The sequence below is a fragment of the Mycteria americana genome, chromosome 5, assembly GCF_035582795.1.
Source record: "Mycteria americana isolate JAX WOST 10 ecotype Jacksonville Zoo and Gardens chromosome 5, USCA_MyAme_1.0, whole genome shotgun sequence".
Taxonomy (NCBI): Eukaryota; Metazoa; Chordata; class Aves; order Ciconiiformes; family Ciconiidae; genus Mycteria; species Mycteria americana.
The window spans coordinates 52,534,773-52,548,808 of NC_134369.1; positions in this window are offsets into that span (position 1 = coordinate 52,534,773).

Sequence of the window (14,036 nt, forward strand, 5' to 3'; positions counted from 1 at the left end):
GGAGCTTTCCAGAATCTCAAAGCAATTAGTACATAAATGCCCTCATGATGGGAATTGTATTTCTTTATTTATTTATTTATTGATATCTCACACTTCTAATGAAGACTAAGGATATAAACCATAAGGCTTGACTTTGCCAGGCACAAGTGGAAAATATTTCCCATAAGTGTTCACAAGTTGAGAAATGGTTATAAGAACAGGAACAGCAGAGGATACTGAAATTGGCAGGATCAAGTAGCTGTGTCTCAGCTAGGCTTTTTCAGTCTCATTTCAGGTATTGAACCAAAAAGGTAACATATTATATCACAAAAATGATGCTTACTCCTCTGTGCTCTCATCTGTGTCTACTTTCCATAGGCTTTTTATCCTTCCTAAGAGAGCACCTTCAGATGCCAGTGGTTTCAGATCATCAGTGAGTTAACATTAAGTTTCTCCATTTGCAGTTGAATTGGTGGGTATGTATGTTTAAAAATACTGTGCACTGGAAAAGTTCCTTCTGTGCAAAGATCTGAGCATATTTTCTTCCCAGTTGTACTCTGCCTTTCTGGCACCTCATCAGCTTGTTATGAGAGCAATGGGGCAGATCTTGTGGTGGCCCCTATGTGGGGCCTATGTGGATACATAGATAGTGTGGTGGCTTTACATTTCTCTCTGCATGCTCTCTGTGCAGAGTCAGTTAACTTTTTAAGGAACATACGTAGTCCTTTATGCAGAAGGCTGGAACATTGTTTTAAAAATACTGGTTTTCATAGTTTCCCCAAGTCCATGACCCTGTTTCCTTTGGAGGGTACAGAATATAGAAGACACATGCAGACAAAGTGGAAGGATATACTTAAGGGAAGGGACAGGGAAGTGCACATTGTGATGGATTGTTTTCAACACTTTACAGGTTAACATGGTTTCTAACAGGTTTCTGTTTTGAAATGCTTTCAGTCAGGAATCCTATGAAAGAATTTAGCTTCATTTACTTCCCTAGTCAGAGGGCTGGTTTTATTCCAATAATATCATTGGAAACAATTAAATGCTGCATTGGCAATGCACGAATCCAACAATAGGACATAGTATATTTCTCCTCCTAAGTAGCTTTTTTGGCATAAAAAAAAGAGAAAAGGAATTTTCTGACTTCTTGGGGAAATAAAAAAGGCAGTCCCTCTACCTCAGAAACCTAAAATTGGATTAATATTGAATTTGTATAACCTGAGCATCCTGGACCTGACTGCTAAAAATTAGGAAAACAATCTGTATGGTTTTCCTTGGAATTTCACAATTATCTGATAATTATTTTTATATATTGTGGGCACAAAAGAATACCTATTGAAAATGGTGAAAGCATTTGCTCTTTAACAAAATAATGAGCTTGAACTGCTTGAGATAGAAGGCTTGATTAGATCCTCTTCAGATTAGGTGAATTAGATAATGTTTAATACCTATAATTCTATGCAGTAGCCAACATTACTATTTTCAAGAATATGAACATCAAAAAGAATTGGATTGTAATTCTCACTTTTGCTACAAGGTCAGTATCTGACTCCTGACTAGCGATGGCTGAAATTGAAAACATTGTAAATTCAATTGTTGAGATGTTCAGTAAAATTGCTCAAATTAATTGAACCTGAAATATTGGACCGGAAAGGCAGTTTCAGGAGACCTTAAAGAAAGAAGGTCTTCAGTTTTCCCAGTATATGAATCTCAATATTTGCATATTTCTTCTTATCATCTCAACGAATACCAAGATTTTATACACTAAAACAAAGAATACCAAGGGAATGTTAGGAAAAAAAAAAAAGAAAAAAAAAAAAAACAGTTACAACTTACAGATCCATGACATAAAACATTCCAGTACATGTTATATGCCAGTGAATAATATATTGGCATTGGGGCTCCTATGTTTCACCAGACTTACATTTCTCATTCTTAGATACCACCTATATTCATTCTTGTTTCTGTGGAAGTAGTTTTTTGATTTTACAGCTTGGTACCTTTTTAAAAACAACATTTTCACATCATTCCATACCTTTTTATCAGAGATTTTCATGTTCAGGAATCTTCAACAAGCTTGTGTCAAAACAAAAATCTACCTTATAAGAGATTTTTCCTTGTTTTTCATGTTATGTTTGCCATGCTATTTTTATTTAGTTTATACTGTGTAACTTTGTCTTCAATAGGGAGTGGCTGTGATGTAAGAAAAGTAGAGAAAGAGGAAATTTCAAGTAAATGGGACAGCCTAGGAGAAAACTGAAGGCAGGAAAAGGGAAAAAAGCATAATCTATATAACAGGAGGGAAGAAAGCACAAACAACATAAGGGAGATTTTAAAGAGATTGGATATAAATTTGAATTTCTAGTGTCTTTCTAGTTTCCATGGAGAGAGCTTGCAAATGTCAGAAATTGTGAATTGTGCTTTTACTGTGGGATTATGCAGAAGGTTAATGTGATTAATAAGGGAGAAGCAATGTGATTTTTTTAAAATACTAAAGAAAATGAAGATAATTACTCATTAGGAAAAGGGAGGCAATGGGAGCATTGCTTACATAATTTAAAATGCTCAGCATGTTTTAATTTCATTGCAAATTGAGAATGAAACAGAATTCCATGCTCCATGGCATTTTCATGTTTAAATTAAAACATTTCCAGCAAAAAAGGGTAATTCTCCCAAATAAATCGTTTTTCTCTGAAATAAACTCTTTTGTAGATTTTCAAATCTTAAAAAAAAAGTAAACAATCCCCAAACAGTAATGCCAGATATGGACCTCACAAATGGGCGAAACTAAATTACAGGATGTATCTTTGAAATTTATCTGTGATCTTGATAGAATTCTCTGAGTGTTATGTATTCTGTAGCCCTAAGAAAATATTTGTGAAAAAAGGAGATTGTATGTGTGAACAATAATTTTAAACTTTTTTCATTATTTTTAAAAGGTCTGTTTCTTTCCAGAAGGTCTGCTTCACTGTGTAGGAATGTTCATTTATTTAGAGTTCCTTTTGTTTTCTTGGATTTAATAAAAATATAACATAGCAATATAGAGATTACACTAACATATATGAAGCACCACAATGGAATCTAGCCTGAGCTCAGTAACTGCCTCTGTGATTCCTTATGAATGGACTGCCTTGCCTGTGCCCTCCTCTAAGTTTTGTTATTTCAATTTAGGGGCTGTCCTATACTATATACTTATACAATAGTATTGATTCCCATGGCTTTCTCTTAAAGCTCAAACGTTTTTGTATGACCTAGCTGCTGTCAAAACAACAGGAAATAAACCAGACTGTTTAAGATGATCTTTGTAAGACCAGTCACTTTAATGAATAATTCAAAATCTTAAAATATTTTCTCGGTATGGATCTGAAAAAAATACAAATCTCAGTGCAACAGCTTGTGGGACTCTGCTAATGGCAATAGTTCTCTACCACAAAAAAGGATTTTGTGTATAAGATTCCTGAATTAGAGAGAGGGAATAAACAGCAAGAGGGGGAGGAAATAGTGGTGGCAGAAGAAAGTATGATCTTCTTTGGAGACAAGACTGGTAACAAAAAGTATTTTCAGCATAATAAATCTGAATGGCAAAGAATCAAATAACATCTAACTGTATAAAACAGGTTATAGAAAATAGAAATGTTCATATCTAGGATTTACAGTTCAGACTGAGGCAATATATAGAACTGCCTCACAGAGAAAGAGTGGAGATTTATAAAATAATAGTTTTGCAAACAAGGGAAAAACCTAAACCACATAATGTTTAGAAAGTATGGAGACCAGCCTGGGCCCTGCAAGCAGCTAAGCAGACAAAAGGGAGATTGCCCGAGAGGCAGATGGTGAGGGATCGGAAAATATCTATGTCACTGCTATGACATTTGCTTAAGCAGAGCCCTCAAAACTGATCACTGCTGCGCAGGCAAGTTTTGAGGTGTGTGAGCAGCAGCCGCAGGTGGTTGCCACCCCAGTTTATGCTGCTTCCCCTGCAGCAGGAGCTTGCTCTCCTAGGGCTCTCCCTTGGACCACTTTCCCCACTGTCTATTGCCTGCAGCTCTACTCTGGTGATAAGGGAGTCTGGCCCTGCCTTGCATCCTCAGGTAAGTAAAGCATTCACATGCTTTACAGTGATTTTTGTTTGTTTGTTTGTTCATTTATTTGAGTTTTTTTATCTAGTGCTTAATTTCATGTATTTTAAGAAGTTTGCTCATCCCCATGTACTGCACTGCTAAAACTGTATATATTGAACGCCTTCTTTCAAAGAGAAGAAAATGCATCTGGTATGTGAAATTGCATGCTAAGCAACCACGAGTGTGCTGTACCCAGATTTAGTTTAAGAGCAGAAGAATTCCAGAAAGCCACTTTCAAATAGATACAAGAATGAGGTCCTGCCTGAAGGAGTGCTTTCAGGAACAAGAAAGTGGCCAAATCATTGCAGTAGTCCTCTAGCCATGACATATCATAAAACCACTTGAGCTCAGTCCAGCTTCTGACTTTGATAGAAGGTGGATTTTATCCTGTGAGAGACAGTTGTGTATTGCTGTATCTAAGGTACGGACAAGGACCAAGGAATGGAGACAGAAGTGATTAAGCAGTTCATTTTGCCAAGCTGTTAAGCAGTTCACTAATATGACCACTGGTATCTAGTTCCAAAATATGACACTTTGCAACTTGAAAAGGTAGAAATTCCTTGTAAATTCATGGAGTAGCAATGGACACACTGAATATTAGAAGTATCTTACTTGTAAATAGGAAATTCTGAACTACTTGTGAAAAGATAAGATATAATGCTAGTAAGGAACCAGGAGTTAATTTCATAAAAGGCATGATGAGGCAAGGTAAGGCAAGGCAAGGAAAAGCAAGGAAGAAAAAGAAACTAGCCAAGTCTTCCAGGTATGCATCTGGATAATAGGTATGAGCCAAAGGAAGCTGATTCAGTGCCCGTCTTGGAACACGTATCTACCTGTAAACTCATTAGTAGCAAGAAATCTAGTCAGCCTAACATTTTAAAGAAGGCTTTTTGCAAGTAATTATTGATTACTACATGGTAATAATATATCCCAAAGCTCACATATTTCTCATAAAACCAAGTCATAAAAAGTATAAGTTGAAAATCAGATAAGTCATCTGTATCTAACAGGAGGAAAGTCTTTATTCCTGAATTCTCTTGTTGATTTATCAAAACAGAGAAAAAGAGCACATGTTTGTATTTATAGCAAAGAACTTATCTATCAAAAGAACAGCTGGCTGTTTTTTAATGACTAAAATTCCAGCTCCATTTATATAAATACTCTGTTTTGTTCTATGATGCTTCTATCTGATTAATTAAATGTATGCAGAACGATTAATTGATTAATCAATTATTTAGTTATTGCAGCCTCTCTCTGGATATTTATTTTTATACTTATCTCTATGGAATAATCACTTTCTTTTAAATTCCAATGCATTCATTAGTGATGAAAATTAATTGAATCTTTTAGAGTATTTTTACTTTATCTTTCTACCATGAGTTGACTGAGACATGTTTTCAGATGTAATTATAAGTAGAAAGAACGACTTATCTTAGTGAAAAAAATAAGGGTCATAGAAAATATAGCTGTGTACTTCAATATCTAAATATTATAACAAAGCCACGTAAAGATTCAGACATGTGCCTAACAGCCAGTACTAGTGTATACAACTATGTGGGGAAAGATGCTGCTGGACATGCAAATGGCAAGAAAGAAAAGGTCCTCAGCATTTTGGCAGCTTCCTGTGGCTTCTCAGAGAGTTTACATAGGTAAGAGCACACTGACTCTTGCTGATATATTGGACTCCTCCTGAAGAAATGGTTTCATGATGTGGCTTCACACCTTCTCATCTGTCATTTCATTCTTATCATTCTTCAAGTGGTAAACTGAATACGGTCCAAAGCTACTTAGAACGGAATTATATCCCAGGTCTGCCCAAACCAGCAGTGAGAAACTAGAAGCATATGGACATTTAGAATTGACAGATGTTGAGTACCTTAAATTTTAATTAAATCAATCAACTTTTTAAGAGATTCATGGAGATGACTCAGCGTGTTGCAGAACCTGGATTTTGGAATAGTACTTATAATTTTTCTGTATAAAGAATTGAATTTAAAAATTTATAAATATAATCTTTGAGGAAGGTGAATTATTATGTGTCATGTGATCACATGAAGCGATAGACCTGCTGAATACCCAACTAATAAAGAACAGGTTTTTTACCTGCACCTATTAGTTACTTCTCAGTGACTAATATCAGGAAGGAGAAACTGTGGGACAGCTTGCTTCCTACTGTGTGTACTTAGGTAGCACTTGAGCCAGTACAAAATGCTCTAAGCTTTGAAGCAGCAGTAGGTAGTATGTGCTTAACATGACTACTATAGATATTTTTTTTAAAAGCTCTAGACTTTTAGGTCATATTATTACTAAACTTTTCATCAAAGATGGAGGAGTAAGTCCAAGCAAAATCAGGATGATGCTTTAATAAAATAAAAAAAAACCCTCTGACCATGCTGAATATTCCCAAAGAGGCTTTAACTGTAAAATCTAGAGGTGTTTGACCCAAGCGATTGTCTACTTCTGCTTTCTCTGTAAAAGAAAGTCCAAATCAGCCAGCTGTGTTTCTTATCTATAACACAGCTAAAAAGAAGAGAAAGGCCATTTTTCTTTCTGGTATATATCCATAGAAAGAAGCAGTAGAAAGGCAAACTTAGCAAGCAGCAAGTTCACTTGATTCCAGAGCTTCTCTTCAGAGCATATTTGAAATAAGGTATTTTCTGTCACGCCTTCTCCTTCTCCCTTCCTCTTGATTTCCCAGATCAGAAACACTGAATGAGTGGTTCAAGCACTGTAAGAGTACCACATGGCCACTCAGGTCTGGTAGGACTTTATATTGTGATGGTTCCATTGCATTTTTATGTGTAAAAAAAATTGCAAGAGAAAAAATGGTTGCACTGTTTTCTCAAATTCTTACTGGTTTCTGTGCATTACATTGAAATGAATGCCGCTAGGAAGAAGGTACTCTGCAGTATTGCTAACCGGCATTATTTCCCCTATTTGACCCTTCAGCAAAGTGCTTTCTGGCAATACTATAAAACAACAACAAAACCCCACTAATTTGTTCTGAAGCCAGATTCTTCAGCAGTTCACATTACTCCCTAACAGTTGAGCTTTGCTGCAGGCTAAGCATTTGTTTATATCACTCTTGCTTTATTTGAAAAGAGTGTCAGCATATAAACCATTGAGTTCTACAACGGGATATTGTGAAATACTGAGGGCTGCAAGACTATTAGGTATGACAATGCATAAAAGTCTAAGAAAATGATAAAATGAATGAAATGACTGTGTCACTTGCCCTGTTTACTTGTCTAAGCAACAAAAATTTTTCTGAAGAAAAGGATTCAATGACAGAATTCTCCTGAGTACAGCCAGCAGTTACAATTCGGCCTAACATCGCTGGTGCTCAGTTACTGCTGATAATTTCTTGATCCATATATTTTTTATCAACCTGTTTTTCTCATAAATACCAAAACTATAGTTGTTATAAACAATAGAAAAATAAATAAGCTACCAAAGTAACAGGCAGAGCTTTGATTTATTAGGTAAAACTAATACTAAAATAGTAATAACTAAAATAATCAATCGACTCATTTTTTCTTTCTTTTAGGAAGAAACTAACATTTAATAGGGGGGGAATTTCTTAAATCCCCATTAGTTTACCTGTTGCCATTGAGGTTACTGGCAAGGCTGTCATAGACTTCAGCAGAAACTGCATTAGACCTGCAACCTGTCCTTTTGAAAATCCCATTCATATATGACACAGGAACAGAAAGAAATTGCAAAGGAATGCAAAATATTATAATTTATAGTATAAAAAAAGACAAAGAACTACAAGGTTCACCCGTCTGGTATTCATGTTGAATTTTAAGCCCTAGGCATATAGTTATTGAAGCCAGTGGGAACTTTACTGACTGCAAAAAGAATTTCGATTATCCTGTTTTTAATACAATCATCTGGCTGATTTTGTCCCTAGTCAAACTGGATGACATTTTTGTTGTTTGCATTCCAGAGCAGGAACTGTCCCATTAAAGAAAATAATTGCATTCAACCTGTCAAAGAGGTACATTTATTTCAGAGGCAGCATTTTCTAGTGGTTCAAAGAAGGAAGAGAGGACAAACCTGTTAAAATCTTACCTACTTTCTACTTTATTCAGTGGAGTCCCTCACTGAGAAAGATGTGAACAAAAGCAGAGTTGCCACTTTGTTTCTTATCACTGCATTTTTAGAATAGCTATATCTATATGTCTGTACCTATATAGAGATAAAGTCCATCCATCATGTAAAAATTACCACAGTTCCACATATATAATATAGAAGTTTTATGTAAAAACAAATTTTAAAACTCCATGATTCAGCCACAGTTTCACTATTAGAATGTGTTGATAAAAAATTGAAAAGCTACCTCCAAACTTTGTTTTTTTCCCAGTAGATGATCGTAGCTGATGTCAAGTGGGTTACATGGCACAAATTCTATACATGAAAATACAGTATGAATTTAAATTTCATAAAATGTTTTGAGATTTTTTTGATAATGATGTGATAACAAAGACTATTATGTGGTTCCCACCAAAACCAAAGGAACCATTGTCTATGACTGAATAAAATCTAGATAATTTTAAATGGAGAAATTATTCTACCTTATCATTCTTGATGGTACAGAGGACAAAGGGATGAATAATACAGAGACTGAACATAAATGCTTGTGAAAAAAAGCATTTAATAAAATGCTTTTATTAAAATTAAATTTATAATAAAATGCTATCATAAAATCTAGATAATAAGCAGTGCTGTTAACGACTTTTTAATAAAGTACCTACCAAAGTATTTTAGGCTGTGGTAATCAGAATACTCTGTTAAGGTTTGATAACCAATTAGGCTTCCAAGAGAAACTCAAAAAGCACAGAAAAACAAACAGAAATGCAACCCACAAAATCTTACAAATCTACACATCTCCAGAAGTATCTTATCCATTGTAAGGAGCAGAGGGAGGGGAGTTTTTAGCTCTGTTCTGCCTTGTGTAATTCGGGAACACACTGAAGCCCATTCGTGAGCTAAATCCTTCATACTCCCCCAATGTCTATCCAGAAGAACACACCTGACTATATGTTTCATTAGCATTACTTTGACATTTAAAACAGAAGTAGAATCAGGGCTAGAGAAAATCCATCCTGAAAGACAAATCTGTGCCCTCACTAAATTTTAAATATAAATACTTTTGTTATAGAAAACACCACCTGAATAGCCTGAGAGTTATTCCCAACTCAGATAAACCATATTAGTTCAAATGCAAAGTAAATGAATCCTATCACATTTCTCACATTTCACATTGGAATACTGAAATTGAGACATAGCTAATGATGTATTTCCACAGGGCCAAAAAGATGGCACTTTCGCTTAAGCACCCTATCCTTTCTTTTTACTACAGATGATACAGCAGTTAAGTGTGAAAAGCAGAAGAATGTTGTGTGGCAAAAAGCTGTTAAACAATTTTGTAATTGCAATTGAAAGGATCTTGTGGAAGTTGGAATTCTGATGATTGGTTCAAATAAAATTCTATATAATTGGCACTTGATATTGACCAAAACTTTCTGTCAGATTTCTGGTCTCATATATGCTGCTGGTTGTTATTTACCAAAAAAGCACCTTGGGGAACTGATTTTCATCAATTGTGCCTGCAGGGCTCTGATTCGTGATGCGAGTCATCCAAATATTAGTTTGTCTTAATTGTAATAATTGTATATAGTCATCTGGGACAGAAAGAAAAGCAAAAAGAAAAAAAAATAGTAAGAAGATTTTTTTGGGGGGAGTCCACCTATGTAATCATTTTATAATGGATGTACACTACTGTAAAAATCAAATGCCTGTATATTATTGAGAACAAGAAGGCTTTTCCATGTGTGGCTGTTTGGAATATCAATCTGGAATCATGTTTCTTATAAATGAACCAGAAAAAAATAGTATCATCTTGTACCTCAGTCAAAAACAAAATGAGGTCTTTGTGAGGTTTAAACATATGGCTCATGTGAAAGGGTGTGGGAGAAGCACAGACTGAGGAAATGTCAGAAAACATATATAGTATAAACAGCATACTTTAATGCTACAACAGCATAAGGGTGAGAATTCTACCTGGTGTACAAAAATTCAAAAACACTTAGAAATTCAATCCTATAAATACTTGTGTAAAGTAATATTTTTTTCATATGACTATTTTTTACAAATTAAGAGTTCTTGCTTTGTATAAATACAGATTGATATAAATGGTATTACAGCACATATGTATGGGCTATATAAAGCTACAATATTAAGATAGGTGTATGTAAACACATCCACATAGGCATAAAAGCAAGTCACTATTTTGAATCTCTCCCCATTTTTTTAATAAGCATTTGTGTTCAATCTCTGTGTTATTCACCCTTTTGTCCTCTGTACCATCAAGAATGATAAGGTAGAATAATTTTTCCATTTAAAATTCAGTGTATAGGTACAGGTTTACTTATCCTCAGGTAATTAATTACTATTATCCTACAGACTGTCATTCTATGAGAATTAGATTTTCAGGCTGATAAACCTATAGCCATTAGAAAAAAAAGTTTGAGTTAAAGTTGGTATCTGGAATGCAAACAACTCTATTAAAAGTTGGGGTTTTCAAGCATAGTGAACTCTATCCTGCAGCCATCGCTACTTTGCAAAGACATTGATATTGGACTTGCTATGTTGTTCTTAAACGCTCAGTGGGACTACCACATTCTCCAGGAACATAAAACCATTCATCATGAAAGGAAGCCACATATATGCAGAAACAGTCTGCACAAAAGTTTGGAGTATAGTCATCTTTACTACAGCTCTTCTTGTGAGAACTCAAACACTTTACTAATGTATTTCACTCTTAACAGTTTTTTGCTTTATACAGCAATGATGATATTTTATTCTACCATTATAACAGCTATTTCAGTGGTTAAATTTTTGACCTGTATCAGGTTGCATGACCCTTCCTATCATTCACCCGAGCTCATTTAGCATAGACTTCTGAAACAGCCCTGCAGAATTTTGTATTCACATACACTGAGTGATTCAGTTTTATAGGAAAGGGCAATGTTAGCTTAGGCACATCAAATAAACAGTTTTCATTAGAAAATGAGCATTCTAAAACCAGCCAGACAGACCCTAACAGAGTGCTATAAATCTATGAAAGCTTGTAGTAGTAACTAGGAAGCGCGTACATTCAGAGCGGAACTCCAAAGTTGTTTACTTCTGTTTTCAGACTATTGTGAAATCGATATTTCTATTTCACTTGAAGGGCTGGTGATTAGACACTGAGCGGATAGCTGGTGCATAGGAGATTGGTGACATCTCTGTGGTGAATCAGAATAAAAATTAAAATACAGCAGGGAAAGGTAAAATTAAGAAAAGAAAAAAAGAAAAAAAAAAAAAAGAAAGAATGCAAGCTAGGATTCAGAATTACTAACAAGTCCTTTGATTCCAGAAATACTGCAAATTCTTCTCTACATCACTTGAGAACAAAGGGACATAGTGAGCAGGAATTTGTGATATATCATAAACATCACATAGACTGTTTGCTGAAAACAGGTATTAACTTTACTATTCTAGACACCACATACCCTTGACTTTTCCCTTACAAAAAGAATTTCAGGATTCTACTGCATCTATTTTTCTTTGCAGGGTACGGTTTCTCTAAGATTTTATTTAATCACTATGAGATGGGGGATGGCCTAGAGAATAAAAAGACTATAAACTAACATCTCTAATAATGCATATTCTATACTCTCAGTTTTTTAGGACCTCTCCCTAAACCACATACGTTTTGGGGAAAATATGTTGGTTTTATCCTAACTTTAGCCCACATGACAGAACTTGGTGATTTTTTTTCAGAAGAAACACTTTTCACTAAAGGAGTGGATTTTGGATTGACTCAAATATTCATGCAGAATTCATCAAATTTACAGAGAGAAGCTAGATGACCTGTCAAAGTCCTTTCAAGTTCCTTGTTTTATGAATTCTAGTAATGGTTTCAATTGAGAAAAAGAAAAAAGAAAAACCTGCAAAGAATTCAAGCTGTTGGAAAGATTATTTTTGATTCTTCTATTCTTGCATTTTGAAATGCACTTCAATTTATTAAAAAGGAAAAAAAAAACCACCTAGAGCATGACACAGTTTTTGCTGGATCAGAAAATATTTTTTCTTCTTTTCCATCAAGATGAAAAAAAATTAAAATAACACTAAGGAATTATTAGCTTGTAATTTCTACTTTTTTTTAGCATTACAAATATAATTAGAAAATAGTGGTCTCCGAACAACTTGCTTTGTTCGGAGATTGTTTGTTTGAATGATATCATTCAAAGATATAACTGGGCACTGTATATTGGAACCAGTTCATTGTCCATTGAAATGAAAACATATCAGTGCTGAGTACCTCCAAGAGTCGCTTTGGTCTTCTCCACCTTCTCACCCTCCCACCCCTGCAATTTCTTATTGTCTCTTATTAACATTGCATGGACTTTTATTGTCATCTCTTTTTTAAAATTATATGTGTCTCATTATTTCATAAGCTGTGAGCCAATATTTATTGTATTTTGAATACTACCTTCTGCCACAAGGTGTTTAAAAAATTATAATGGGAGCATTAGTGAAATAGGATTCTGTTCAGCTGGATAAAATTATCAGCATTTAATCCAAAAATATTTACCTTGTGATTTAATAAAGTTGATGTTTCTGTAATGAGATTTCTAGGAATTTTATTATGTGGCTAATGGGACTGGAAAGGACCATCAAACACTAAATACACTTAGCTACTGTTGTCACAGTAGCCGCGTCTTACCATCTATTTCATAAAATAGGGTTTTTTTCATTGATAAAATCTGAAAACCAGCAAATTCCTTTCTTACTATCATGCAAACAAATGCAAAGCAAGATGCACCATGAATAGAAGGAATATATTGGTGTAAAAGATACTGGCTTTTCTGCCATGAGAACATTTCAGTACCTATATACACCTCTCATTATGACAAAAGAAAATTTAATTGGGATAACATTTTTTTTTCCTTAATTAGTTGGACTGTATCAAGGGAATCTCTCCAAGACAGATATAATAAGCAAATAAACAAAAACAATCAAGAAACCTTGTGTCAACATTCCAATACATAAACTACTTTATTCCTAATTGAAGAGTAAAGAAGACACATTAAAGACCTCAGCAAGGTGTGTGGTTATAGGCATCCAATGGGAAAAATTCCAAGTTTCTGAGGAAAGATGAGTAAATGTTCACTTAGTTTTGAATCAGTTTTCTCTGTTTATCAAGAAGACAGAAAATGAACACAGGTGCATAGACTCAGTTTTTATTCCAAGATTTGGGGATTTTTCCTTTTTTCTTTTTTCTTTTTGAAGCTTAGTTTGTATTATTCAGTTTTCATTGGGCTGTGGTAATTTCAGGTAGAAAACAGAAAACAAACATGTTAACATACTGCGAGTGCTTTTTGAACAGCAAAGATATTGTGAATAAAAAAGATTTCAAAAACATTTCACATGCCTTGACTTTAATATGACTTTTTCCTCAATAAAGAAAAATTAAAAGAAAAAAAATCCCAGGATTTGGCCCAACATTACTTCACGTCTCTGTAGTGAACAATTATTCATAAGTAATGTGGAAAGTCAATAACAGAATATTTTAATCACACCTTACAGATGAAGCATGTTATTCTCCCTTATATTTCTAAAAGGCTTTAAGCAATCTTTGCATTGTCCTGAATCTGGACTTTCAGGGCATGAGAAAGTTTTCATTCTATATAAGATGGTGAGACCTTCAGGTCTAACTTTGGAAAAATTATTCCAGCTCTTGTGCAGATGTCAACACTCCTTTGAGTTGAATTCTACCCTCAGTGCAGTCTTCTTTCTCCGAGCACACCTCTGATGAGCGTACCTCAAATTTGTTCCACACTTGTGTTTCTGAGAACATTCTCATCTCTCTGAGCTCTCTCTCTC